The sequence below is a fragment of the Protopterus annectens genome, chromosome 2.part0 (genome assembly GCF_019279795.1).
Source record: "Protopterus annectens isolate FY-2018-M chromosome 2.part0, PAN1.0, whole genome shotgun sequence".
NCBI lineage: Eukaryota > Metazoa > Chordata > Ceratodontiformes > Protopteridae > Protopterus > Protopterus annectens.
In genome coordinates this window covers 978,510,100-978,537,406 of record NC_056728.1, presented here as the reverse complement: position 1 = coordinate 978,537,406, position 27,307 = coordinate 978,510,100, and the positions used below count along the sequence as shown (strand labels likewise).

Genomic DNA, 27,307 nt, shown 5'->3' with positions numbered 1-27,307 from the left:
TAGAGAGTAAATATTCTATTTTAATAACCTTGAATAAATCAGATTGGTGAGATGTTTTTTGAATTTTTTGTGCAGTTCTTGTCCAGAAGAAGATACCATCAGCTGTAAAAAAAAAAAAAAAAAAAAAAAAAATGTTTATTATTACAGTAAACTCTCAGTTAACCGGAACTCAGGCAATTGGAAAAAAAATCGAAGAAAGACTGTACAATTTTCATGTGTTTCACTTTCTGTTTTCCCCTCTCAGAAATATACCTTACGTTTTCAGAGTTTGAGTTTTAAAAAGGAAGCTAGGAATAAATTCCCTCTCCCCCCAACCTGAGAACAAGTCAAACCAAATAATATAGGGTACAGTATGTCAGACCTGTATTTAATAGTAACTCTCAAGCAATCAGAAACTACAGTTATCATGTATCTACCAATCCCCATGGATGCCGTTAGTTAACTGAGAGTTTACTGTATTTTTGTTTTTATTTGGCGTTCAGCCACGTTTAAGATGTTTTTATTAGTTCATTTTCAGAATGAGTATAACTAATAAGCAGACATCTGAATAATGAAAATTAATTGAACAGTGCCCTAATTCAGAAGGTACATTATTACTGCAATTAGGATTTTTTGTTGCCATTACTGTGGTTTTTACTTCAGCATGTAACACTATTTCATCCCTACCAATAAAAGGTAAACTAAGCATATGTTTAGAATGTTGTGTACTTGGGCCTGAAGGCTACACGTGCTATATGCATTGCTTGCTGATGGAGGTAATACAAGAGAATTTAAATCCTAGAAGTCATATGATGGTTGGAGGAATAATTTAATGCCTGTGCTGGTACAGATTTTATTTTCCTACAGTATCCTGAGTACGTTTAGGCTACATCTACCTAAGTGGAAGAACACCATGAATGAAGCAGTCAGAAAAGGAGAAATGATTGGGAAGGAGAAAAAAGATTTACAGGAGGAGGCGGCAGTGGATGTTGGAAAGAATGAGTGCTGGTCAGTAGTGTAAGATGCAGAAGAGCAGTGGGGAGATGGAAAGCAGTGAAGGGAAGGGGCACAGGTAAGATGGGATGAACTTCCACTGGAGACTGGAAGAAAGGTGAAATGATGTAGATGAAGATTAGCACAAAAAGAAGAGAAAATGTAAACATAAGTAGCAGAAAAGGGGTAGATGGGAGAGAGGGAGATTTGGAAAGGCTGATTCCAGGCAGTACTGTAAACAGGTATTAATATAAACCAGTATTAGTGGTTGCTAGTAGTAAAGAAAATGTTTTGTCTTTGCATTTTTCAGGGACTGCAGTAAAGAAAATAACATGTTATTTTATGTACTTTAAGACCCAGGTTTTGACAAATTGACATCCTTTGCATTTGTTTGTTGCAGGTCTCCAGAAAGCAAAAATGATGTTGAGCACATTAAGTAATAGTGATCATATAGTATATTCACTTGTGTTGCCTTTGCTGACATAACAGAACATGATTGAATTATGCATTACATCTGTATTCCAATGAGATTTTTTAAGGTATTCTAACAAGGATACCCAGTGTACCAGGAGTAAGAACTTCATACATTGTCATCAGTTTTTAGTAACTTTTTAAATTTAGTTGAATCACACATTAATATTGAGAAGCTACATTCTGGGTAAAAAACTGACAGGCTATGTGATTACATCTGTAATCTTAAATGGAGTAAGAAAAAAAATAAATACAATTTTGATCCCACGTTTAAGATGTGGCTAAGCAAACCTCCTGGATTAACATTGTAAAGTTTTTGCATGATCTATTATAAGCTTACAAGTAAAGGAGATTTTATTTTAGACAGGCTCTAAACAGGTAGACAAAAGCAAACTGCTGTATTGCTAGGACATCAAAAATATGTTTATACTAGTGATCAAGTATAGGATTCAGATGTTCGTCGTGTTTCACTGTTGCAGTCATCACATTTAGGGTAATCTGCTGGCAGGTTGCCCTCATTCGGCCTGAATATCAAAGTCTTGGGTCTTGCGTCGGTTGCTGTCTCCTCTTCCATGACGTCAGGTCGTCAGGGGTATAAAACATGCAGCCAACGCCATTTTATTCAGTCTTTCTTGTCACACAATGCCCGAAGCAGAAGCAGTTCGCAAGTGCCGGTCGGCCGACTCCTGAAATTTTCGCATTCGAGTTTCAGGACCAAAGTCTTCAATTAAAGCTAAGTACCCCGTTGGGGAAACTTTTTCTTGCTCCTTACCGATGTCAGTAAAAGTTAATATTTGCATTACTTGTGGGAAGCAAATACCTCATAAGGATTTCCATTTGTACTGTATTCCTTGCCTAGGCCCAGATCATAACGTGCCTTGCTGTCGGTTTTGTGCTAGATTTAACCAACGCACTATTAAGCGTCAGTATATCTTTGCTTCAAAATATTTTGGAAACAGATTCAACTATCCTGAAATGTCGTCGGGTAGCAATCCGACTACCAGAGTTCACAAAAAACGCAAAGAAAAGGACAGAGACAGACCGTCAAGGTCCAAAACCAAAGACAAAGCTTCTCCTAAGACAGTCGCCGGTACTCAGTGAGGTGCTTTCACAACCCCTGATACCTGCTACTTTCGAGTCGCAGGCCTGTCCCGAGACCCATGTGGAGTCCGGCATGCCACGAGATTCTCAAAGTATTGTACCCATGGATGTCTCTCCCTCAGATGGGTCCAGAGCCGCTGAGCAGGCACCGGCTTCTGAGGGTGTTTTCAGGCCTCAGCATTTCTATATAAAACAGACGCCAGCTACAAAGACAAAGGCAACTTCTAAGGCTAAAAAACGACGCATGAGCCACGGGCTCAGGCCTCAATGCCCAAAAACAGATGATCAAAATGGCTGAAGACTTAATTACCTTGCTCAGGGGTACCCAACCCCCCCCCCCGATAAGAGGCCTAGGCAAGACACTGATTATGAAACTCAGAGGGTCCCAAGGGTGTAAAGGCCTCAACAGCTAAAAATCCTACCCCCTCTGATAGAGATTCCAGGGCGCTGGATAGATGGGGAAAGAAGGTTTATACGTCTGCAACCTTGGCAATTAGGGCCTTAAGCTGCCAGTTGGGATTGTTGAAGCAGAAAATGATGATTTCTGAATGTGTGGAAAATAAAGAATTACATGAATTATTGCATGCAGCAGAACAGGTTGGAAAGCATACTTTGCAATGTGGTTTTGATTCCTTGGAGGCCTCCTGCAGAGCTGCAGTTACTGGATCTGTGATTAGAAGGCATGCCTGGCTCAAGGAGCAAAATCTGCCTGATGATACTCTGTTTGGTAATAAGGCAGAAGAGGTTTTAAAGAAAATGGAAGACAGCACTAAGTCTATGCAAACTGTAAAAGACTTCTTACAAGTGCAGCCACCAAGATTCAGTAGACACTGGCCTACAAAAGATTGGTCCTTTCCTATGTCCGACAGAGCCTCATGGGGCAAATGCAGGCGCTCAAAAGGCTCTAATTCTAATCACAGGGTTCTTACAGGTCAAAGCAATGGGATGCCACCACCTCCAAATCTGGAGGTAACAAAGCACAACCCTACAGTAAGCAGTCTCAATGACTTCCCTCTGCCATCACCAAGTGCTTATCTTTTGGCAGTTAATAACCCAGGGCAAGTGGGTATTAAACATAGTATCCCAGGGGTACAGATTTCATTTCCATACTTTGCCAATTCCAAATGGTTGGCCAGACCTGCCACAAAATCAATGGGCAGAGGCACAGAAACGAGTTACGTCCCTCGTGGATATGGGGGCTATTCAGCCAGTACCAGAAGAGGAAAAAGGGCAAGGATTTTACTCAAGACTGTTCTTGGTACCCAGAGAAAACAATGCTTGGCGCCCAATACTGGATTTATCGACTTTGAACACATTCTTGGACATCCCAAAATTCAAAATGCTGACTTTGCAACAACTTCTGCCCATGCTGGGCAAGAACACTTGGCTTGTGACTCTAGATTTAAAAGAGGCATACCTGCATATCCCAATAAGGGAATCGTGCAGAAGATACCTCAGTTTCAAGGCTGGTTTTATGCATTACCAATTCTCTGCACTGCCGTTTGGCTTATCTACTGCGCCCAGGGTCTTTACAAAGTTCCTGGCACCAGTAATTGCATTTTTCAGACAAAGAAGCATACAAATCTATCCTTACTTGGACGACTGTCTCATTCAAGCAGAAAACAAGGACATTCTTCTCCAACATCTGGCGTTTGTAAAAAGGCTTCTAAGATGCCTAGGGTACACAATAAACGAAAAGAAATCACAACTGGTACCCTCTCAAAAGATTACATTCCTGGGTGCAAACTTTAAACAGATGGCAACAAAAACCCAGTTATCTGCAAGACAAATTCTGCAGGCTTTGGGGTTCATGGCATCCTGCATTCTACTAATTCCATATGCAAGACTGCATATGAGGAAACTATAGTGGTATCTAAAAAGTTTATGGAGTCAACATTATCACAGTCTGGAAACATCTCTCATTCCCTGCCTACAACAGGAGTTTCTTTGGTGGACAGAGACATGTCACTAGAACATGGGATGGTTTTTCACTCTGCCCCCTGCCACCCAAACCCTAACTGCAGACGCATTGGACTATGCTTGGGGGACCACCTGGCGGGGAGATGCATTCAGGGCACATGGACCCCAAAACAAATGCAACTGCATATCAACCAGAATGAAATGTTAGCTGTTCAGAATGCCCTGACAGCCTTCAAGGACTTACTTCATCAAGGACAACTACTGATAAAGATAAGACAACACTGCGGTTATGTGGTACATAAACAAGTAGGGGATACACATTCCTACCCCCTTTGCAGACTAGCCATGGCATTGTGGGACACAGCCTTGACTTACCAAGTACATCTTCAAGCTCAATTCCTGCCAGGAAAACAAAATACTCTGGCAGACGACCTAAGCAGAAATCTTATGGGCCCTCACGAGTGGAAACTGGATCCACAAGTATTCAGCATGATAACAGAGAAATGGGGGAGTCCGGACATAGATGTATTTGCCTCTCCCCAGAATTATCAACTGGGCAAATACTGCACAATTACTTATCACAGACAAGCATGGAAAGTGGACGCCCTATCCTTCAGTTGGAAAAATCTATCCGTCTATGCCTATCCGCCTCTGCCTCTTCTTCCCAAGGTATTACTAAAGGTCAGACAGGAAAAACCAAAAATGATCCTAATTGGCCCGGGCTGGCCTTGCCAGCACTGGTACCCAATTCTAAGGAATATGTCTCACCTCCCTCCTTGGTACTTGCCTCTAAATACCTCATCTACTATCCCCGCAGAGCAATCAAATTATACACTATCCGCTCCAAACTCTGAACCTGGCAGCATGGCTGATCATGTAATTATTCAAACAACACCTCTTAGTAAGTGTCTGATGGATGTCATTTTGGAAGCCAGAAGGCCTAGTACTAGAAAATCTTATGCTGATAAATGGAAGAGATTCTGTGCTTGGAACCAAGCACAAGGTACTGACACAGCAAAGCCAAATATTCCTCAGATTTTACAATACTTAACTGAGATGCTTGACAAGGGCCTATCTTTTTCATCAATAAAAATCCATGCCTTAGCCATCTCGGCTCATTACAACACAGAGCCTCCTATCTTTTCTCATCCTCTGCTAAAACAGTATCTAAGAGGGGCCAAAAATTTAAGGCCTCCCAGATCATCACCAACTCCTGCATAGGACCTAATTTTGTGTTGGAAAAGCTCACCCTGCCTCCATTTGAACCAGCAGCTACTGTGGATATAAAGTTTTTATCTTAGAAAACAGCTTTTCTTCTGGCAATCACTTCAGCAAGAAGGGTTTCAGAACTACAGGCCCTCATGGCTGTGGAGCCTTTTATTACATTTTACCCGGACAGAGTGTCCCTCAGGACAAATCCTTCCTTTATGCCTAAGGTGGTATCCAGTGTGGCTCTTAACCAAACTATTCACCTGCCAACTTTTTACCCAAATCCGTAGAACAAGGGGGAGTGGATTCTGCATTCCTTGGATGTACACAGACAACTAAGATTTTATTTAAACAGGACCAAATCTCTTAAGAAAGTCTGAGCAACTACTGGTGGCATTTGCTGCAGGATCAGAGGGGAAGGCTATTTCAAAGCAGATAAGCCACTGCATTATTTTCTGCTATTTGCATCATGGTAAACCAGTGCCCAAGGGTATCAGGTCACATTCCACCAGGGCTGCATCTACCTCAGCAGCTTTTCTCAGAGGGGTGCCAACCAAAGATATTCTAGAAGCTGCTACTCGGAGCTTTGTTCATACTTTTACAAAGCATCATCATTTACCTCTCTTTAAGTCCAGGGCAGGCTTTGCCACTGCAATTCTGCAGGGCCTCATAGCCTCTCCTAATGTATTTAGTTCCAGCCTCCCATCCATAGCTTTGGGATTCTACCCAAATGTGATGACTGCAACAGTGAAACACGAAGAACATAGTACGGTTGTGTATACTAAACATAAATGTAGATGTTCGAGTGTATTCACTGTTGCAGTCCGGGTTACCCACCCGCCATCCCCCTTTCTATACCTTTTCTGTTCTTCACTATACACAAAAGCCTCTGTGGTGTATTTGCTTTTAGAGGAAGGTAAAGTTTATGTTTGTAAAAGTGCATTTATATATGTTTACTGTTTATATATATATATATATATATATATATATATATATATATATATATATATTTTTTTTTTTTTTTTTTCTCCCCATTTGGGGGGCATCTGACATCTGTGGCAAGAAAAACTGAATAAAATGGCGTCTGCTGCATGTTTTATACCCCTGAAGACCTGATGTCATGGAAGAGGAGACAGCAACCGACGCAGGACCTAAGACTTTGATATTCAGGCCGACTGAGGGCAACCCCTAAATGTGATGACTGCAACAGTGAATACACTCGAACACCTACATTTATGGTAAGTGTACACAACTGTACTTTTTAATCATCGGATCAGAAGATTCTAGGTTTGGTTCCTGATCAGTCAACAACCGCAGGCCTGAAACACTTCAAATGAGAAACAGTATGCTATGTGTCAGTAAACTATAGATAATTGTTCAATCCATGAAGAAGTCACCTTGTTTTTTGTCAAAGGAAAAAACTTCAAAGACCAATACATGTAAGGTTCAGATAAGGCACATTTAATAACTTGCCGCAAGGAGACAAAAACATGCAAATACAGGATTTTGCCTAACTACTAACAGGAACTATGCTATTCTTATACTGTTGTACAAGACATTGCCTTCTATGGTTGACATAATCAAACACAACTTTCGGTATTGTTCTACAGCAGATGTTACTCAGATTTTCTGCTGACATGACTGAATTTATGAAAAACATTTTGAGAAAAACAACCTGGCCTTGGTGGGCTCTAGCCCGTTACAAGCTTCTATTGTGTAGTTCTAATACATGTGTTACATTTCAAGGTACTTTTCTAGCTTAGGCACAAGCAAATGCTGATTGCAGTTCATATTTTCAAGCAGTCTTTGTTCTGATTATCTATAGCTTCTGCAGCTGTGTATTTTCTCACAGCACAAGCGGAACTCCTTGTCTAAGTCTCATAACATTAATACAAGTGATACATCTATTCATTATTTTCCTGTCACAAGCAGAAATTATCTGCTTCCCTGTAAATTTCCAAAGCATAAGCAAAGATTATAGCTGTGCATATTTCATGACAATACAAGGTTAGAAAGCTTCTGCAATTTGTACAGATTTTATGCAGTGTGAAATAGAATAAATGTGTTAACCCTTTTCAAGCCTTAAATGCACTAAGCATATTACTAATACATACACTAATACATATTTTTCTGACAGTTTTAAAAAGGGAGTTCATCAGTAGTGGGGTTGTGGATAACTGTGTGGAGGCATTTCAGTCTTGCAGAGGTCGGCAGCCAATGTGAAGTGGTAAATGAGAATATATTTTCAAATGGGTTTTCGCAGAACTGTTCGCTCAAATACTGGTTAGCAATAACCTGTATAGTAGCAAACCTTTAAAGCTAGTACTTAGGACTTTAACCAGAAACACACAGAAAGGTTTTATATGGAGTTATGCTTAAGGCAGATAGAGAGTGCCATACAGCACTAAGATCATAGCACTGTCTAACGTCGAGCCTTCACCCTAGACACCACTGAGGTGACCCTTGTAAAATCAAGACCCTAAACCATATTAGCCCAACTCTAATACAGGTCCTGACAACATGGATTTACAATTTCCTAAAATCTCTATGGCCAGCATGGTAGATAAGGGCATCCTGAGACAATGTAACAACTGTCTCATGTACTCAGACAATCTTTTAATCCTTAAAGAAACCAACATAATATACAAGATATGTGCTTACATAGCTTCCGTGGAGACAAAAATCTCACAAACAAGGTTGTCAAAAACACACACAGTACATCTTTCGCACATACCACTCGCTCATCATACACACAGACTTTCTTATACTGAGAAACTTAAATGAAACCTCTCCAAACCCCCTAAGCCATCAAACTGCAATATCTGCCCTCAGCAAAACACTAAAAGCAACTTCTAACACTACACATAAGCTAACACCCAGTGATCCCTCAAGAACACAGTCCATAAGGCAAGCAAACTCTGTACCTAGTATTCTGTTATGGGGGAAATCAACACACATGCTCTTCTTACTAGGGTGGACAAGGAGAAGATAATGGTTAGCTGCCTGTCTGGAGCTAGGATCTGCTGTTTCACATATGCAGTCGGGTCACTGCACCACAGGTGCACAATACGATTATACAATACAATCACAATATGATTCTTGTCATAGTTAATATGGGTGTAAATTACCTAAGGCATACTTCGCTGGACTTTATGAAAAAAGACATTATGGATCTCTGAATATGTGTCACAGTCAGGTAGAGACTTGCAATGAGCAACACTGTACTGTCACCAAGGATGACACCACAGTATGAACAGAAAATGACTAATTTCAATAATTGCCTTAGGTTCTGGTGCCATTCCTGGAGAATCCAGTATCTATCAGCATGGGAGGACATTAACACTCCACTCTGCTGTGCTAAGGATGGTCTGTGCCCCCGGCTTTCAGATATTGGCTAAAACTCTGTCAGCTTACAGCCTTTTTAAAAAATCAAAGCAACTTTATGCTCAATGTGAGGAGGCTAAAGAAGAAACTCCACACCTTACAAGCTCTCCTCACTCTGGGGAATGTAGACATCTGTGCTGTTACTTGAGACTGGGCTTAAAGCTGCAGAAAGTACTTTGTCAAGTTGAAGGCTACATTGCTTTCCACACATTTAGACCAACAGCAACCCAGACTGGCTAAACGTGGAGGTGTCGGTCTATGTTAGTAGCAAATACAACTCTAGATTAGTTAAACAAGATGATGCCCTGTAGTTCATACACTTTCAAGTCTCCCTAGACAACATTCCCTCACATGGACAGCTATAGGTCACCCTCTGTTACCCCCAAAGCTCACAACTCTTTCCTAGACCTACTAGAGGTGCTCATCATCTAGTCAAATACCCTGTTCAGGGGAGACTTTAACTATGCTTCTATAGACTGGGAAATGTATACTGCCTGTACCTCACAGCCATAGCATTTCCTGGACTTCAACACAAACACCCTGGACCAGATAGTGCAGTCTTCAACAAGCAGATCAAATGTACTGGACCTACTACTCACCAATATGGGAGAGAGTTGCACCCCCTCCCCCAATGTCCCATCCTAATTGGTGAAGTCGGCCTACAGAGCTGTCTTACTTGAAATAAAATTCATCACAGAAAACCCAACTAAACAAACTGCATCTTAAGTAATAGTTTGTCAAAATTTGTGGCTCCCCTAAACACCGCAAAAACAGCTGCCTATGCTGAATTATTTACAGAAACCCTGTACAACATGTAAATGGCTGCATTGAGGCTGCAGTACCTACCAGAAGTAAGCCCAGCTGTAACACACAAAAAATAACACATTGGTGAAATTCTTACCTTAACCGGCTGTATAAAAAAAGAAAAAAAGTCATAGCAAAAACCAGAAAGACAACTCTCAGAGAGGCAAAAGCTCTCTGATTCAACTGAAGAGGAAATTAAGAGGTCTTAGTAAAGTCCAGTAGGCCAAGAATGAGGTCAGGATAGACTCCCATGCTAAGGACAATCACAAGGTCGCCTTCAGCTGTGTCAGCAGTCTTAAAGGTAATATTCAGCCGTGTGCAGAACTGGTAGTAAATGGCCTAACCTTGACTGACCAGGGTGACATAGTAAATCTACTGGCTGATATGTTTAGTTTCATAGGTCAGTATAAGAGCAACTGCCCTGAAAGGCCACATTAAGCCTAGCCAGTAACCCGAGGTCAGAACCAAACCCTGCACTTTGTATCTATGAGGATATGACCTTAACTATTATGCCAAACCCACCACCTTTACCCCCTGTGAAATCCCTTCTAGCATATCCCCCCAATCTATCAACAGGAAGCAGGTCCTTGAGGTGTTCATTAAGACCAGAAACACTTCTTCTGTGGGCCCCAACAACATTTCATTTGCCTCCTAAATAGCCTAAAACATGACCTACCAGGATCGGTTGAGGCATTCTTCAACTACAGCCTCAAAACAGGTCATGTGCCAGGTGAATGGAGAGTTACAATAGTCATCCCTCTTCATGAGTGTGGACCATCAACTGACTCTGGGGAGCTACAGGCTCCTCAGTCTGCCAAGTCTAATATGCAAAGCCATGGTACAAATTATTGTGGAAATGATCTACAAGGACACTGGTAACCAATAGACACTGGACCTGTCTTAGAGGGTTTTGCCAACTTAACCTGGTAGATTTCTTTGAGAGGGCCATCAAGGCCATGTACGGAAGAGGGAAAAACTGTGCGTACCCGACTACCTAGACCTGGCCAAGGCGTTTGGTACAATATCACATCTGCCTCTCAGATAGTCTCACTGATCCTGACTTCCTGAGACCAATCTCCACCAAGAGACCTGTCACCAGCGAAGTACCCTACACCTCCGTCTTGAGCCTTTTCCTGTCTGGCATCTACTTCTTGAAAGCCAAGGCTAATGTCAAAGGCTTATGGCTCACCAAGTTAGTAGATGACTAAACTGGGAGCTGTCATAGATTCCAGCACAACACCAACATTCTGCAACAGGGTCTAACACAAACAGATGACTGGTGTGAAAGCCATGGATTAAAACTCAGTGCAAAGAAATGCATTATAGTGCTCTTTGGGAACGCGTACACTCAAGCTAATTACTTCATCAATAAAACACCCTAAGAGTTGACCCAGTACTTAGAGATCTGGGAACATATGTAGAAAGTAATCTGGCATTCATACAACTTATAGCCCAGATAGTAAGAAAATCATTCTGTTTCACCCATCTCATAAGCAAGGGTATTGCATCTAGGTCCAAAGAAGTAATAGTACAACTCTGTTTAACCCTTATCAGAACCATCATTGAGTACAGTGCCCCCTTTGTCATGTACCTAACCAGGCACAAGTTGGAATGACCTTAAACGTTCCTCACCAGGAGGCTCCAGTGGTTAACTACTATGTCATACACAGATTGCCTTAAAGTCCTATCTCTGTACCCAGTCTCTTACAGGTTACTGAGAGGCAGTCTATGCGTAGCCTATAAAGCGTACTTAGATCCAACTCTTATGGATCTCTTGCACATCCGCGATACAGATAACACCAGAAACACTAGATTCAAAGTCCTGAACTTTGTCTGAAACATAAAGAGAACCTGCTGGAGGGACCGCTACATGTGTCAAAGGATCCTCGCATTGTGGAATAAACCTCCCATCAGTATGAAGCAGAGTTCATCCCTGTCCTCTTCCAAACAATACCTTGATCATTGGATGGAAAACTGCAAATGAACCTGCAGCTTGGCTTCCATGTCTGTGATGCACAGAGGTCGACAATAAGTAAATTAATCGACAGTTAACATACCCCCCAACACACGCACACACACACACACACACACACACACACACACACACACACACAGCCCTTAGCTACCTCCTTACTGACAAACCCCACCATATAAATATCCAAGGATCTCTGGGACAAAACTGGGTTGGGCTCTGCAGTATAAAACACATTTAAGTAATGGGTTGCAAGGGAGGCATCCTGTAGAACAGTTCTTGATTGGTGTTAACATTTAGTAATGTAGTAAAAATACTAAGTTATCCACATTTCTTTCTCAGTCTATCTAACTGTGACAACTTATAGGTACTTTTAATTATATCTCTTTGATTGAACTGTAATTAATGTAGTTGCTAATAACTAGCTGCTACTTTTGCTCACCTGTATCTGCATACCTTTTGTACTCTATGTATTCAACCAATTTGTTTTTATTTAACTGTGACTGTGAATGTTTCCATTGTGTGCATGTGTTAATGTGAAGCTTCTTTCCCCGTGCCTCCACTGAAAATGGGCTCACTTCAGCCCAGTGGACTTTCCCGGCAATCAAATGCAAATAAATAAATATTTGTGTGACTATTCAACTACAAAATAGTTGCTTAGTCAGTATTAAAGTGGAATGTAAATGGCCTTATAGGTGTAGAGCAAAAGGCAGAGTATTGAATTATATTACAGATGCCAATGTTACAGATGTTACAGCAGATGCTTTTGGACAGAAATCAGCATGTGTATTTGACAAAATATTTCAGAGCTGACATTCAGCAAAATATCCAGGACAAAGGGGTGTAACACTGATTGCAAGAGGGGCCCCAAAAGAGACAGAAAAAGAAAAAAAAGACAATGGTAAATGTATAGTAGCAAGGGGTTCAATGGAAGGAGAGGCATGTATTTATAGTCCACATAAAACTGCTGCTATAACGTTTGAGCATTTTGGGAGACACATAGTATGTTTTCAGCAGGGAATGCTATTTATGTATGGACTGGAACTTGCAATAGTGAGGATAGGTCTGGAGACTCAGTAGGTAAAATATGACAAAGTAGGCGTCTGGAAAAAAAAAGTATATTTGACCATGTGATGTGGAATATCTGAATTCTGTAATGAAAACTTAGAATTTATATATAATTCCCCTCTCCAAGTTATAATAGCTAGACTATACTAGATAGAAATTATATTTCACCAGAGCATATGTGTTTAACTAAAATATTTGAGAGAGAGATTATGGGACCAACACATGCAGAGTAATGCTTAAGAGGGAAGAGTGAGGTTTGAAGGAAAACAAGAACTGAGGAACTTGCGTAATATTGGGGTGAATGAAAATTGTTAAAAAGAAGCATTAAGTATATTGAACAATGATGATGAATGTGTAAACGAAAAGTAATAGTATTTATTTATTTATTTATTTTACATTTGTTATCCGGGCTGGTCTAGCTGGATATATTTCCATTTTCAGTAGAGGCCCAGGGATAAAAGCTCCAACAAGATAACAGAAAGAGCAAAAAAAATAAATAAATAACAATTAAAATGTAATTCTAAAAAAAAAAAATTTACATGCTAAAAGTATTTACACTTAGAAAGGCATCAGTAAATAATATATATTCATAAAGAGCAGTGCAAGAAAGTAGCACAGTAAGTTAACATAAGGAAGTTTTCACTTCTTATAGAATATTATTCAACTGTATATAGAGTAGAGTTTAAAACAGTGCAAGATTCACTTGCAAGCTTAATAATTTAAACGTCTTGAAGTTTGTAAGGAAATGAGAAGTAAAGTACAGAGGTGGGAGAGGGTGGAGAGGGTAGTTAGTCAGGGTTGCTACAGGGGCATAACCAGTGAATTTTGAGGTGTTTTTTAAGTTTTTGTTTAAAGAGAGGCAAGGATGTTATTAGGGTTAGTTCAGTAGGTAGCCAGTTCCAGTTCTTTCCAGCTGTGTTAGTAAAAAGGGAGTCACCTGACATGTTATTAGATTTTATTATGGTTGCGAGGAGTTTGCCAGAAGAACGTAGGGAATTCAGATTTTTTATACGGGATAAGGAGATTGGAGAGTATAGGGGTGGCTTTGGGTTGGTAAAATATTTTGTGGGCAATTGAAAGTTGGGCAATAGTGAGTTGGTTTTGGAATTCAAGGCAGTCTAGTTGTCGAAGATTCAAACAGTGGTGGGTTCTAAAGAGATTACCAGTGGCAAATCTGGCGATGTTGTTGTAGGAGGTTGTAAGTTTGTTAAGATTATGTTTCTTTAGGTTGGTATAAATAGGGGATGCATACAAAAGAGTAGAGATTAGATGGGAATGAGCAATTCTGGTTCTGGCTACTGGAGTTAGGAAAGGTTTTATTTTGTATAAGGAGCCTATTTTTCTGTTTACTGTTTTAATGGTGTTATTTATATGGTGATCAAAAGTAAGGTTATTGTCTATGGTTATTCCTAGTAGTTTAGTAGTAGAGTCAGGGGATATGACAGTGCCATTATTGGAAGAAACTGACTTGGTAGTGGGGGAAAAGAGAAGGAGTTTGATTTTTTTTGGCATTGAGGAGGCAGCGTTTTGTAAACCATGTTTATACAGTGTTAAAAACAGTTTGAGTTTGCGAATATAGTTCTGATAGGGAGTTTATAGTTCTGATAGGGAGTTTGCTGAGCATACAAGTGTTGAATCATCTGCATATTGAATGCAGGTGGCTTGAGGAATTGCTATGTGGAGGTCATTGATAAATAATGAAAAGAGTAGTGGTCCAAGAATAGATCCTTGAGGAACTCCGAGGGTGACTGGCAGAACAGATGAAATTTGATTTTCCCAGAGAACTGCCTGTTGCCTATTACAGAGGTAGGAGCTGAACCATTTAACAGCTTGAGAGTCAAAGGAAAGGGATTGAAGAATATTGATTAAGAGGGTGTGGTTTACCATGTCAAAAGCTTTCGAAAGGTCGATAAAGAGTGCAGATGATGGGATGTTTTTATTGCGGTTTCTATTAATGGTATCTGTAAAGGATAAAAGGGCAGTAGTGGTACTATGAGATGGCCTAAAGCCATGGTGGCAGTCTGCTATTATGTTATTTTGTGTCAGGTGATGTAAAAGTTGCTTGTGAATACATTTTTCCAAAATTTTTGCTAAGGGTGATAAAAGAGCTATGGGCCAGTGGTTTGAGTAGTCATTTGAATTTCCTCCTTTGTGTAGGGGTATAATATGGGAGATTTTCCACACAGTTGGAACGGTTCCCTCTGTGATTGTTCTATTTATGAGGATAGATATAGGGTAGGCGATAGCTTTGGCTGTTTTTTGGAGATATTGTGATGGTAGTTGGTCAGCAGAAGGAGTACTTGGCTTGAGATTTTGAATGAGTTTATAGATGAGAGTAGTAGAGATGGGTTGTAGTTTAAATGAAGGTAGAGATCCTAGTGGGGTAGTGGGAAGGTTAGAATTGTCAGGGTTAAGTTGACTAGTAAGTGATTGTATGGAATCAGTGAAAAAAGAGTTAAAGGTATTGGCAGTTAGATGGGGGGTATTTGGATTAGCATCAAGAGGGGAACGTGTTTGAGAGTGGCCCGGAGAAAGGAGTTTATTGATACTATCTCAAAATTTTTGAGGATTATTTTGGTGTGTTTGCTGTAGTTTACAGTAGTAGTTCTTTTTATCTGTAAGTATTGCCTTTTTTATAGTATTTCTCAGTTGCCTAAAATTTAGTTGATCAGAGATGTTTCTGTTTGCTCTCCACTTAGCCCATGCTTTGTTTCTAAGCAGGATTTGTTGTCTGGTTTCATAAGAGAGCCATGGGGCTGGGTTGGACTTAATTCTAATGGAACGTTTAGGTGCGTGCGTATCCAGGATGGATAGAAATTTAGAGTTAAAATACTTTACGGCCTGTTCAAGTGGAAGGGTTTTTAAAGGCTTCCAGTCACAGGCATTAAGTTCAGTTTGAAATAATTCTGAGTTAAAGTGTTTGGTAGAACGAGCTATCGTAAAGGTGGGGAGGTCCTTCTTTTCTCTTATAATGTAGGTTAAAAAATGATCACTTACATTGTCTGGCAATGTTCCTACCTTATAAGAATGTTTCTGTTTGTTTATAAGTATCCAGTCTATGATACTCTCTTTTTTACTGGGTTTATTAATTCTGGTTGTAGAGGTAATAGTTTGGCTGAAGCCGTGGAGGTTAATATGAGAAGTAGGATTTTCTGAACTAACACATTTCCAGTCACTGTTAAAGTCACCTAGTATTATAGTTTCTTGGGGGTATGTAGAGGATGCCCAGTTTAGTATGATCTCTATTGTAGAGATGTTGTTTCCTGGGGGTAAGTAAATACAGATAATATATAAAGATTTCTTAGAATTAATTTGGAGTTTAGAGATGAGAACTTCTACATTACTATCCTGGGTAGGATTATGAGGTAGGGTAGAGATATGATAGTACGATCTTGTCTAAGTATTTTATAGCCTTGGGGAATGATTGTATTATCTTTAGTTTCTGGTTTCAACCAAGTTTCAGTGAGGCAGAGGATATCAAAGGAGTAAATATCTAGAATGGCGTGGTTGCCGTTAGCTATTTTATTATTAATGCTTTGGATATTTAGGTGTCTCTACAAGAGAGAGTTATGAGGTTTAGGGTGAGTTGAATGGATAATGGGGTTGGCAGGGCCAGGGTTGGGGTGAATGTCATCTTCTTTTAAGGATGGGTTATTTAGTTTTGTTAATGAGTTAATGAGTTATATTTAAGGTGAGTTTGAGTTTTTTCTTTCTTTATAGTGGGTCTGTTATATTTAATGTGGGGGGGTCTATGGTATTTTAGAAGTAGGTAGCTGGGACTGGATGTTTTATTTGTATGACTAGGAGGGGCTATATGAGTGTCAATTGCTGTTTGCTTTAGGGGGAAGTTGAGATGGTAGTAGTGAAGGTTTTCATAGGTGGTAAGAAGGTAGGTTGCGGTCAGGATAGTAGAAAGCAAAAATGCAAGAGTTAACTTTGTTAGAATAGCTAGATGCATTTTGTTTAAATAATAAATCTGAGGATTGAGGAGAATGGGAAAAAGATGATGTAGAAATAAGGGAAGGGAAGAGAGGAGAATGCTAATTTGAAGTAGCTTATGAGTATATTGAACTTGGTGAGATATTAGAAGGTGTGGCTTAGGAGTGAATAGGGGTTGTGACAGGGTTGTGACTCAAGTGTAATGGAGGAGGTGAAAGTATGGGATAGGTTGGAATAGAGAGAGAGGGTGTGGTTAGGGATGTATAAGTGTAGGGACACTGAGGGTGGGTGGGAATTGGGGGTAGGGTAGGGGGGCAGAGTGAGCCCACAGGGCGAACGGAGCAGGCTGGAGCAGAGAGAGGTTGAGAGGCAATCAGTTTAACAGAGAGACTAAATTCTACAGGCTAAAGGAAAGGTAAGAAAAACTTTTCTAGTACTACTAAACTGAAAGGTGGGGAGCAAATTTGTAACTGATGCTGGAGCAGGGATGGGAGTTTAAGCAGAGAGTTAAAGAAGGAGAAGAGCCAGTAGCTATGGTAATGCTTGATAAGGGCTTGTCTAGATTCTGAAGCTCTCACTCTAACCAGGATAAGACCCTATTCAACTTTGCGTTGGGTAAGGGGTAATTACTTGAGTCAAAAAATAGACGCAGGGATAACAGAGAAAGGCTGGACAACAGTGCTAGTGGATTTCTACTGCCAGTAGAAGATAGTTTACCATGGCATGTAGTGTGCTGCCCTCTAGCGGTGAAAGAAGGGAGAGCACCAGCTCCACTAGGATAGGAGCTGGGGGGAGATATTTAAGACTAAGGTCAGGGGGGTAGGTCCGCAAGTGTGCTGGTCCTTACAGAATACTATATATTTAATACACTCACAATTAATACTACATGAAGGCATTCACAAGTTATATTTTAATCCTAACAGGGAAGCAGGAGTGTCTGTCAACCACAAAAGGTATCTGACAAACAGTTAACTTACCCTGGTACTTAACTTCTGATAGAAAAGGTAACTTTTAAGGTGAAAACTTTTAGTGACGCGCTCCAAACTTTCACTAGCTGCAGCTCATCACAACACTGTTTTCCAAAAACAACACACTTTTTTTCTTAGGAAAAATAATAATAAATAAGGGAATCCCTACAGGGACCCAGAACTAGCTGTCAGCCTGATAAAGTTGTTTGGCAAGTGGTTAATGGAACTTAGAGTTTTTAACACTTTTTGACAGGAAAATTAAGTCTTGAAGTAACATTTTGTAAAGACAACCCGCAAGACCACAATTCCTAGCCCCCAGATACAAAACTTGAGGTAAAAATATTGTTTATCTCAAAAAGCAGGTGTTTGCAATGGAATTCCCCTCAGGGAAGCATGACTCAAATTGTAGGATCTGAGGTAACACATTTAATGACAGCTACTCAAAAGACCAGCTCTATCCTCAGTCATCATTTTTTTACAGAAATGAAACACTTTTCACAAAAAAATTAATTATGAAATGGAAGATAATCCCCAAAGGGGTACTTATCTGCCCAGCTTTGTAGAAACACTAGCTGACTTGTCAGACATCAGAACCCCTCTGGGGACCACGCAGTTTGGCAGCAAGAAATTTCTGAAGTTACAGCTTCCTAGCCAGAGATTTTATTTTTGTCCCCTTCAAGCTGTGCAGTAGTGAGGGTGCATTAGAAGCTGGCTGGTTGGTCCAGTACTTGTCATAGCATCTTGTATAGTGAAGGCTACTGCAATAATAATCTATCGGAACATTTACTTTTATGGTACATTTAATTAAATTTACATTTCACTTATAAAATGGGTCCTTTATGCTTGGAGGCAAGGCAGAGGGAGTCCGGACAAAGGTAAGAGGTTCAGAAAAGAAAGTTGGCAGCAAGAGGACATAGGGTGGTGGGAAATAAAAGCCCTAAGTTGAGAGTTTCAGAAGAGAAAGTGGCAACAAGAGAACATAGGGATGCAGGGAAGCAACTGTGTTCTTATGCGACTATTACAGAGCAACTGGAAAACACCTTGGCTGTTTTCCTGTCCTGCCACCTGTCTGAATCCTTGCCCCATGAGAAAAGGTAAATTAGGATGTTACCTTCAACAGTAACTAGAAATTACTTCAGACAAGTGTTTTTTAAAAGGAATCCCAAGGTACTAAGACATGAGAAACACTTCTAAGTCTTATCGTTTCAGGTGACTATAGGATTGCACTAGCATAGGAAGAAAAAGGCTTCTGTTGCAGACTTTTCATTGTTCCCAGAAAAGACGGCCACAGAAGACCCACTTAAAGATACAAAAGTTAAAAATGTTGATCTTCCGCACATTGATGTCCATGCTTTGCCTCCAAGAGTAATGGGTTCATTGCCTGTAAAGCATGCTTACCTGCATATTCCCATTTTCAGAAGCTCGGGCAAATTTAAGAGTTGTGGCAGGGAGGTCATATTTCCAGTTTACCTTCTTAACCTTTGTTTTAGTTACTGCGTTAAGCATATTTACCAAATGTTTAATCCCAGTGATAATATGTATATACTGCAGAATCAAAGGCAGGAGATGAGATGGGTCTCTGGATTACACTTTGCAACACCTGGCCAGACTAGGATTTGCCCTGAATTTTCACAAGTCAAGCTTGTGTCCCAGCCACAAGGTCGACTTTCAAGGATGGAGCTGTCCTGGAAGCAGAAGTGTGCAAAACCTTCTTCTCAATGTGATAAAAGTGGAGGCTTTTACAGCCTTCTTTAGTGCTGTGTTACCCAAGCCACAGTAGACTACCATGCAAGTTTTCTGTATTCTGGGCCACATGGGCTGTACCATATTCCATTGTCCCCTCAACAAGCTCTACATGAGAAAACTGCAGTGGTACGTGAAGAGTCTGTGGAACTAAAAAAAAAAAAAAGTCCCTGGAGACATTGTATCAAGGGAAGCGTTGCTATACAAGAGAGAACAAATCAAGACCAATGAGGGTATGCCCTTCAGACAAACCCAGCTTTCACCAAGCTTTCACCATTATGCCTGAAATCAGACCCAAGAAGCCAGTACCTTAGAACAGAGAGTGAGAATACAGGTAACTGTATGTACAGAGAAAAACTATATGTCAGAGGAAAACAAATTTCACATAAGTATAAAAGAAATCCTTGCAGTCTAACTTTAATTTCAGACACTGTCAACAGTTCAATAACCAGGGACCTTGAAAGTAGTTAAATTACAAATCAGTTGAGCATTAGACCCACAAGAGTGGATGCTCCACAAAAGAACTTTCTGTTGTTGAACAGATGAATATTGCAGACAACGATCCCTCTGCTTCTCCAAGCAAAAACAAACTAAAGAAAATCTGCAACAAAGCACCTTACAGGAAATCTTTGGCATTGGATGCATTTTTCATGAACCAGACAGGCCTGTGTCCATAAGCTATTGCTCCTTTTCTTTTGCTGCACAGGATAATCCAGAAGATAAGGGAGGGAAGGCCAAAAATGGTACTGATTCTCCCTTTGTAGCCAGGGCAACTGATTCTCCCAGCAGAACCAACGGGTAAAGAAAACATCTATCCTACTGCCAAAGTATGTGAACCATCTGACATGGTGCAGAGGTCATAATTTTCATTTTTGTCCAGCCCGAAGCTAGCAGCTTGGAGAATACAGTTCTTATCTTTAGGCCCTGGTAATTCCAGGGACATGCTTAACATTATAAGGGATGATGGTTAGCAGCTTGAGGGTGTCTGAGCAGCAAGTTAATATACCTGTTTCAGTGTGAAACTGAAACATTCAGACAAAAAAAGCCAATAAACTGTCTTTCAGCTTTTCCCGGTTAGGGGTCGCCACAGCAGAACTCCAGTCCGCTAATGATCGGCAGTAGATTTTTACGTGCTGGCTTGCCGGGCCTAACGCACAACCTTCAATGAAGGAACGCCCATTCACACATGTCGATACACACAAGACGCTCTAACTGAGAATTGAACGTGCAACGTCCAACTGTGAGGCGACAACGCTACCGCAGCACCACCACTGCAGTATAGACAAAAAAAGCTAATGAAAGTTGATTTTTGGATGCATTTTACTGCCCAGTGAGTACAATTTCTGGATGCAAAAAAAAAAAGAAAGTCTAGTGATAAGTACGTAAAAAAAGGAGTAATAAAAGCTTTGGTGGAGAATAACCTTGAGGCTGATCAGCAAGAAATAGATCATTTTGTATCCCTGGTACAGGAGATGACTTCCAGCAGCCTAACACAAAAAAGTAAACCAAATGCATTCACAAGTCTTCAGAATAAGTGGGATATTGATATCAGAAAAATATTTAGTCAAATGATAAAATGTTGGAAAAGTAGAAAAAGCATTAAGCAAGCATTCAGGTGAATTGGTTGATTCACAGAAGTTTGGGATTAATATAAATGAAAGAATGACAGAAAATGGGTCTTTCCAGGATAAACTGTCTTAGTAATAAATAACTGATCTTCAGGGTAGAGCACAAGAAAAAATCTGAAGTTCTCTGCCATTTAAGGGAAATTGGAAGGAGTAGACTATATCAGTATCATGAGGATATAAACTAGTAACAGGATTGGCATTCCACAATAAGAACTATTAAGGTAGCATGCTGTATATCTATCCCAAATATTGCTGTTAAGGAAGAGATGAGACCTATTCCAGTGGAAATGCAATCCTAGCAGAAGGAAATGGTACTAAGTAAAGTGTTGCAGAGTAGAAAGATGTTAGAATTTGATGGCAAGACTTTTTTTTGCAAAATTATTTGCTTTGCACCAGGCAAGGAAGTATTTAACTCCATCCAGCAATAAGAGGATGTTATTAGGCTGGACTGAGATTCGCGTTACTGAAGTCAGTAGTTTTCAGTGTGTTCCTGGGAGGTCAAAGACATCTATGGAGCACAGCTGGCAGTAGATTAGATAAAAAAAAAATCAACTGAAAACAAATCAGCAAGCTTAAGGGGACTCTGCTTCTTTGTCTTCCACCAGAAAACAGAGCAAGGAGAGAATGTGCCAGTGAAACCATTCCTAACGTTTCAGAGAAAAATGTTGGAAACAGAGGGAAACCAAGGAGTTGACCAGAAGAATGAGAAGAAACTTGGATTTCAAGTGCCAGGAATGAGGAAAAAGTGAAGATCAGGAAGAAGAAGAAAGAAGATAAGAAATAGAGTAGAAGTACAAAGTATTCATTTTGGTATATCATGTTTAGGTATTTGGACTGTTAAGGCAGGAGAAGCAGAGGAAATAGATTTTAGCTATTGGGACTGTTCAACTCTCTGCTGTATAGACAAAAATGAAGTACTGCAGAAAAAACTGTTTTAATTTCTAAAAAGATTTTCTGACTTGCCTCGATGTTATCTGTTTCAGCTAAGGAGAAGTTCTGCAGATAATAGAGTGATAAAGGGACTAGATGTACTCAAGATAAGGTAGACATCAATCAGAACTTTACTAGACAGTGTTCAAAATTGCTGTTTATTTGCTCATTGAGAGAGTTGAAATTCTCAAGGGCATTGGAATGAAATTCACCAAGAAGGGGCAAATAAAATTTAAAAAAAAAAGTGGGAAATTATTAGTTTCTAAATGCAGGTTTTTCCCCAGTGGCGGCTGTATAAGAAAGTGTTGAGTAAAATGTTATATCATTAGTTGAAGGCTGATCAGGACTTCTTTTTGTAGAGCTGGTAAAATTTATTTAACTACATGTACGCAAGTGTTCCCCTGTGCAGGGGAGGGGGACGAAGGTTCAATTGAAGCAGATGCACATTAGCGTTACAAGTGTGCATCAGTTTACCCTGCTTATACTGAACTTTTAAAACGTATTTCTCCAAACTTAATATTCTGTATAGCCTTGCTGATGCTTTTCGAAAAGGCTTCTTGATAATGTTGTGCAATAGATTATGACCTTAATCGTCTGGTAGTGATTTCCATTAACATTATCATGGAAATTTTAAATGCTAGTTTCTTTTTCATTCTGTGGATAGCATGTCTGTACTTGTCAGTTAAATCCTTGATTCATATGCTCATACCCTGCCTTCTTACAGTGCACCTGCTTGAAGTAGTCAAGGTAATAACATGTCCTACGATGTCAAAGTAGGAGTCTCGGTAACCAATTTTTGGGTAGTCACATAAATTTGGTATTTTCTTCTGTCTGGCTTCAGACCTTTCTGTCTTAGCTTGCCAGTTAACTTAACAATTTGAGTATCATGCTCTTGCTTGGTAGCTTCCCATACTAGAAAATCATCAGTTCTGTTAAGTGTGCCTTCAGCTCTTCAGGCATTTCAGCTACTGTTTTTGAAATACTTTTGGAGTTAATGATATTCCATAAGACAATCCTAGAAACATTTTATCTACCAAAAGTGTATTAAATGTACAGTGCTTTGAGCTAGCTTCATCCAGCCTAGTTCGACAATTGTTTTGATCATCATTAGTGATGTTGACATTAGGCATAACTATAACTTATCAGTTTTAAGTTCATAATGTTCCTTTTTAATTTTTATGGTAGACATACTGCTATGTATATTTACAGATTTTGTATAATTTATACCAAAGTATGTCATTTTGAATTCACTTGTTAAAATCTTGTACCTGTGTATGTATTGTAATATTGTCTTGCTTCACTGCTGTCACTGTTGATCTTTGTGTTATTTTTCCTTAACAGTTGCATCCATACATGGCCATATTTACTACTTCCTATTCAGCTATGATTCTAAGTACTCTTAGAGTGCTTATTAGTACATGAATAACTGGTATGGCCTCAAGTGATGTCTTAATGTGGAGCTGTCTTGACGAGTGACCTAGTCCAGTAAATAAACCAGTATAACTTTGGAAAATATTAGCTGAATTTTAAGTGGACTGCTTCTAACTGTTGGTGAAGTACTTTTAATATTACACTTGCTAACAGTATTGGAACCTTTAACATTTTCTGTCTAGAGACTTGGCAGAGGAAATATGCATGCTGTGAATATCGCTGTTATGCCTTGTATGTTTTCAGTGGTTCTTTTGAACATTGTTGTTTTCTTCGATTTTGCTCTGTTGTATGAACATTAAGTTGTACAGATCTGTGAGTCGTGCATCTGCACAGGTGTGAATTCTTTCAGTCAGACAAACAGCATATTTGATTACTTTATCAAGTGTAATAATGAAAGCTTGGATTTTCTGCATTTGCAGTAACGATTAATTAGAATCAAATCTAGTAGCTTTAGCTTGTGCTCTGAGTACGTCAAATGAGCACATAGAGACCAGTGGTTAAGGCTAGTTTCTGATAGAATGTTTTATTTACCCGCTGTATCAAGTTTAAATATAATCTTTCTGTCTTTAATGAAAATTTTCATGGACAAGAAATATTTTCTTTCTTGCTGCCTGAAGACTGAACTGCATTTCCAATATGCATCTTAAATGTACTCATAAGCAACTGTTTTAGACTGTTCTTTTGCCTTAGTAAGCATATTAATCTTACTTTGACTTTTACAGATTTTTGCAAAATGATTCTGATCTCCAAGCAGCCTGCAATATGATTAGTATTTCCATATTTTTTTCTTATATCTGTGTTGGTTACATTTCTAGTAATCATTTTAAATTGAGTTGCTGGCTACTGAGACTTGTCTGCATATATCAACTTGACACAAGCTGATTTAAGTATATTTTTCTGCACTTATTTAAGATTTGAATTAGTAAATATTGTGTGTCTTTGATTCACTAAATATTGTGTCTCTGTCTCTCTGCAGTTATCTGAGCTCACTGAAAGTTGTTAGACTGCTTTGAAATTCCTTTGTTAGTGTTACTTAGCTTGGGGGTTTCTGCTAGCATTAAAATCTGTGTTGGTTACATTTCTAGTAATCATTTTAAATCGTGTTGCTGGCTACTGAGACTTGTCTGCATATATCAACTGGACACAAGCTGATTTAAGTATATTTTTCTGCACTTATTTAAGATTTGAGTCAGTAAATATTATGTGTCTTTGATTCAGTAAATATTGTGTCTCTGTCTCTCTGCAGTTAGTTCCCCACCCCCCTCCCTGTTTCTAGTTGTGGTATTAATCTTGGTGGCTTTGGAATTGCCCACACCTGCTGTGAATCTCTTTTTGCACACTCCTCTTGGACCCATCTCATTTGCTCACTCAGCTGAATACAGTGAGATCATATTTTGATTTTGGATACTCCTATCAGTCCCATCTCCTCTGCGGTGTACAGAGAGAGCATTTGGGAAGGGCATTCCCCTATAGTATCTTAATCTGCTCTGTTTCCTCCGTCTCAAAAAAAAATTCCACTTCATCTGCTTTACTGTATTTGTGTTTTTTCCTACTTTATTACCTTATTTTGCTTTTGCCTCTTCTTAAAAGTACTCAATTGAATTTATTCTGCTGCCTTTATTACTGCTTGTTAGTAGCCTGATTAAATTGTAACTGTTATTCTAAGGCCCTTGGTTTAAGCACTTAGGCTTCAAACCAGTTGTTTTACATTAAGAAGGTTTGTGGTCTGCACTGTTGTGGCAGGGCAGGTAGCGTACATCCTTCTAAGTTGGGAACTGCTGATTGAAGGCTCAGTGTCTGTTATTCTAAAAGTGTATTACTTCTGGGTTAAGAACTTGGGCTTTAGGCCAGTTATTTTACATTAAGAAGGTTTGTGGTCTGCACTTATGTGGGAGTAGAGGCTAGATTCTGCTTTTCTGAGCTGGGAATTTCTGGTTAAAGGCTTATTGCGCATGCTTACTTGAACTGTTTCTTTCTGAAATTGGTACGCCTTGTTTGCTGTAGCATAGACTAGATTCAGGCCGGTTGGATCTAGCTTTGTTTATATAACTTGTGCACTGATCCAGGCCGTCTTTTTTGGAGAAGGTTTTCTGTGTACCCTAGTGGCAGGACTGTGCAGTTAGAACTTGTCTGATTGAAGACTGCTGGAACAGGGCTCAGTTTTAAGCTTTTTAACTGGTTAATTGGGTAAAGTGTTGTTTTGATTGTATCTGCTCTATTTTCTGGAAAAAACAAACAAAAAAAAAAAAATATATATATATATATATATATATATATATACTTGTTTCCCGCCTTCCTGAACCTAGTATAGTCCAGTTTTCTGGTTATTGCTGAATCCAGGGCTGTACTACAAGTTACTGTGTTGCCATTACCTTACTTGGATAGAAGGAAGTTTCTCTGTTCACCTGTGAGAGAGGGGAGCTTTGAGCAGCCTATCTGTCCCTGGAGGAGTGGTTTCAGCCCAGAAGTTAGTAGTTTATTGGCCATTTTGGGCTAATTTCTATCTCTTTCACTTCCCTGCTATAAAAACCTCATTTGCACAGTTTTTACACTTGTATTCTGCTCAGCAAGTGCTTTCCGGGTGTTCTGCAGAGTCTACAGCAGCAGAGAGACAAAAGAGTGACTTTGGAGTGATTAAGTATCACTTTTCTGCTTTTCTTGCTATCTTAACTAATTCCGCCTTAAACGCCAGTTTTTTAGCGAATCTGTGATTTAAAAAGTTTCTTATTGTATACAACTCCGCACAGCTCCTCGTGGTGTCCTGCAGAGTGATACAGGCAACAGAGAGACCCAAGAGAGACTTTTACTGATTTAAGTATTTTTTTCTCTGTTTTTTTTGCTCCGACTGTCTTTTCCCACCTAAAAAGCGAATTTCTAACTGATCTGTGCTTTAAAAAGTTTAAATTGCATTTGCCTTCTGCTTTTTACAGTTTTTGCACTTGTTTTATATCAATTTAAGTCGTTTTTTGTATTGTATAACTGTTGTAGGCTACACACTAAAGTGTGCTAGCCTGTTCATAGCATGTACAGTGTTTTCTGTGTGTTTTTCTGCTGTTTCCTGAAAAAAAATATATATATATTCTCTTTTCCCGCCTTTGCTGAAGTAGACTAGACCAGATTTCAGGTTTTGCTGAATTCTGGACTGTGGTATAGTTTCCTATGTTGCCCATATCCTTACTTGGATAGGAGGAAGCTTCTCTGTTCACCAGTGAGAGTGGGGAGCTTTGAGCAGCCTATCTGTCCCTGGAGGAGTGGTCTCAGCCCTGAAACTAGTAGCTTATTGGCCGTTTTGGGTCAGTTCCTATCTCTTTCAGTTTCCCTGCTTTAAAACCCGCATTTGCGCGGTTTTGCGCCAGTATACAACTTTGCACAGCTCCTCGTGGTGTCCTGCAGAGAGATACAGGCAACAGAGAGACCCAAGAGAGACTTTTCCAGATTTAAGTATTTTTTCTCTGTTTTTTGCTCCGACTGCCTTTTCCCACCTAAAAAGCGAATTTCTAACTGATCTGTGCTTTAAAAAGTTTAAATTGCATTTGCCTTCTGCTTTTTACAGTTTTTGCACTAGTTTTATATCAATTTAAGTCATTTTTGTATTGTATAACTGTTGTAGGCTACACACTAAAGTATGGTAGCCTGTTTATAGCATTTACAGTGTTTTCTGTGTGTTTTTCTGCTGTTTCCTGAAAAAAACAAAAAAAAAAAAAACATTCTCTTTTCCTGCCTTTGCTGAACTAGATTAGTCCAGATTTCAGGTTTTGCTGAATTCT

General features: G+C 39.6%; 1 protein-coding gene across 3 annotated transcripts in view; it reads left to right on the top strand.

The window, feature by feature from the left end:
- NUP54 (nucleoporin 54) overlaps positions 1-27,307 on the top strand; it is a 1,988,420-nt gene that overhangs the window by 1,783,237 nt on the left and 177,876 nt on the right. The gene's annotated exons all lie outside the window — the stretch shown is intronic.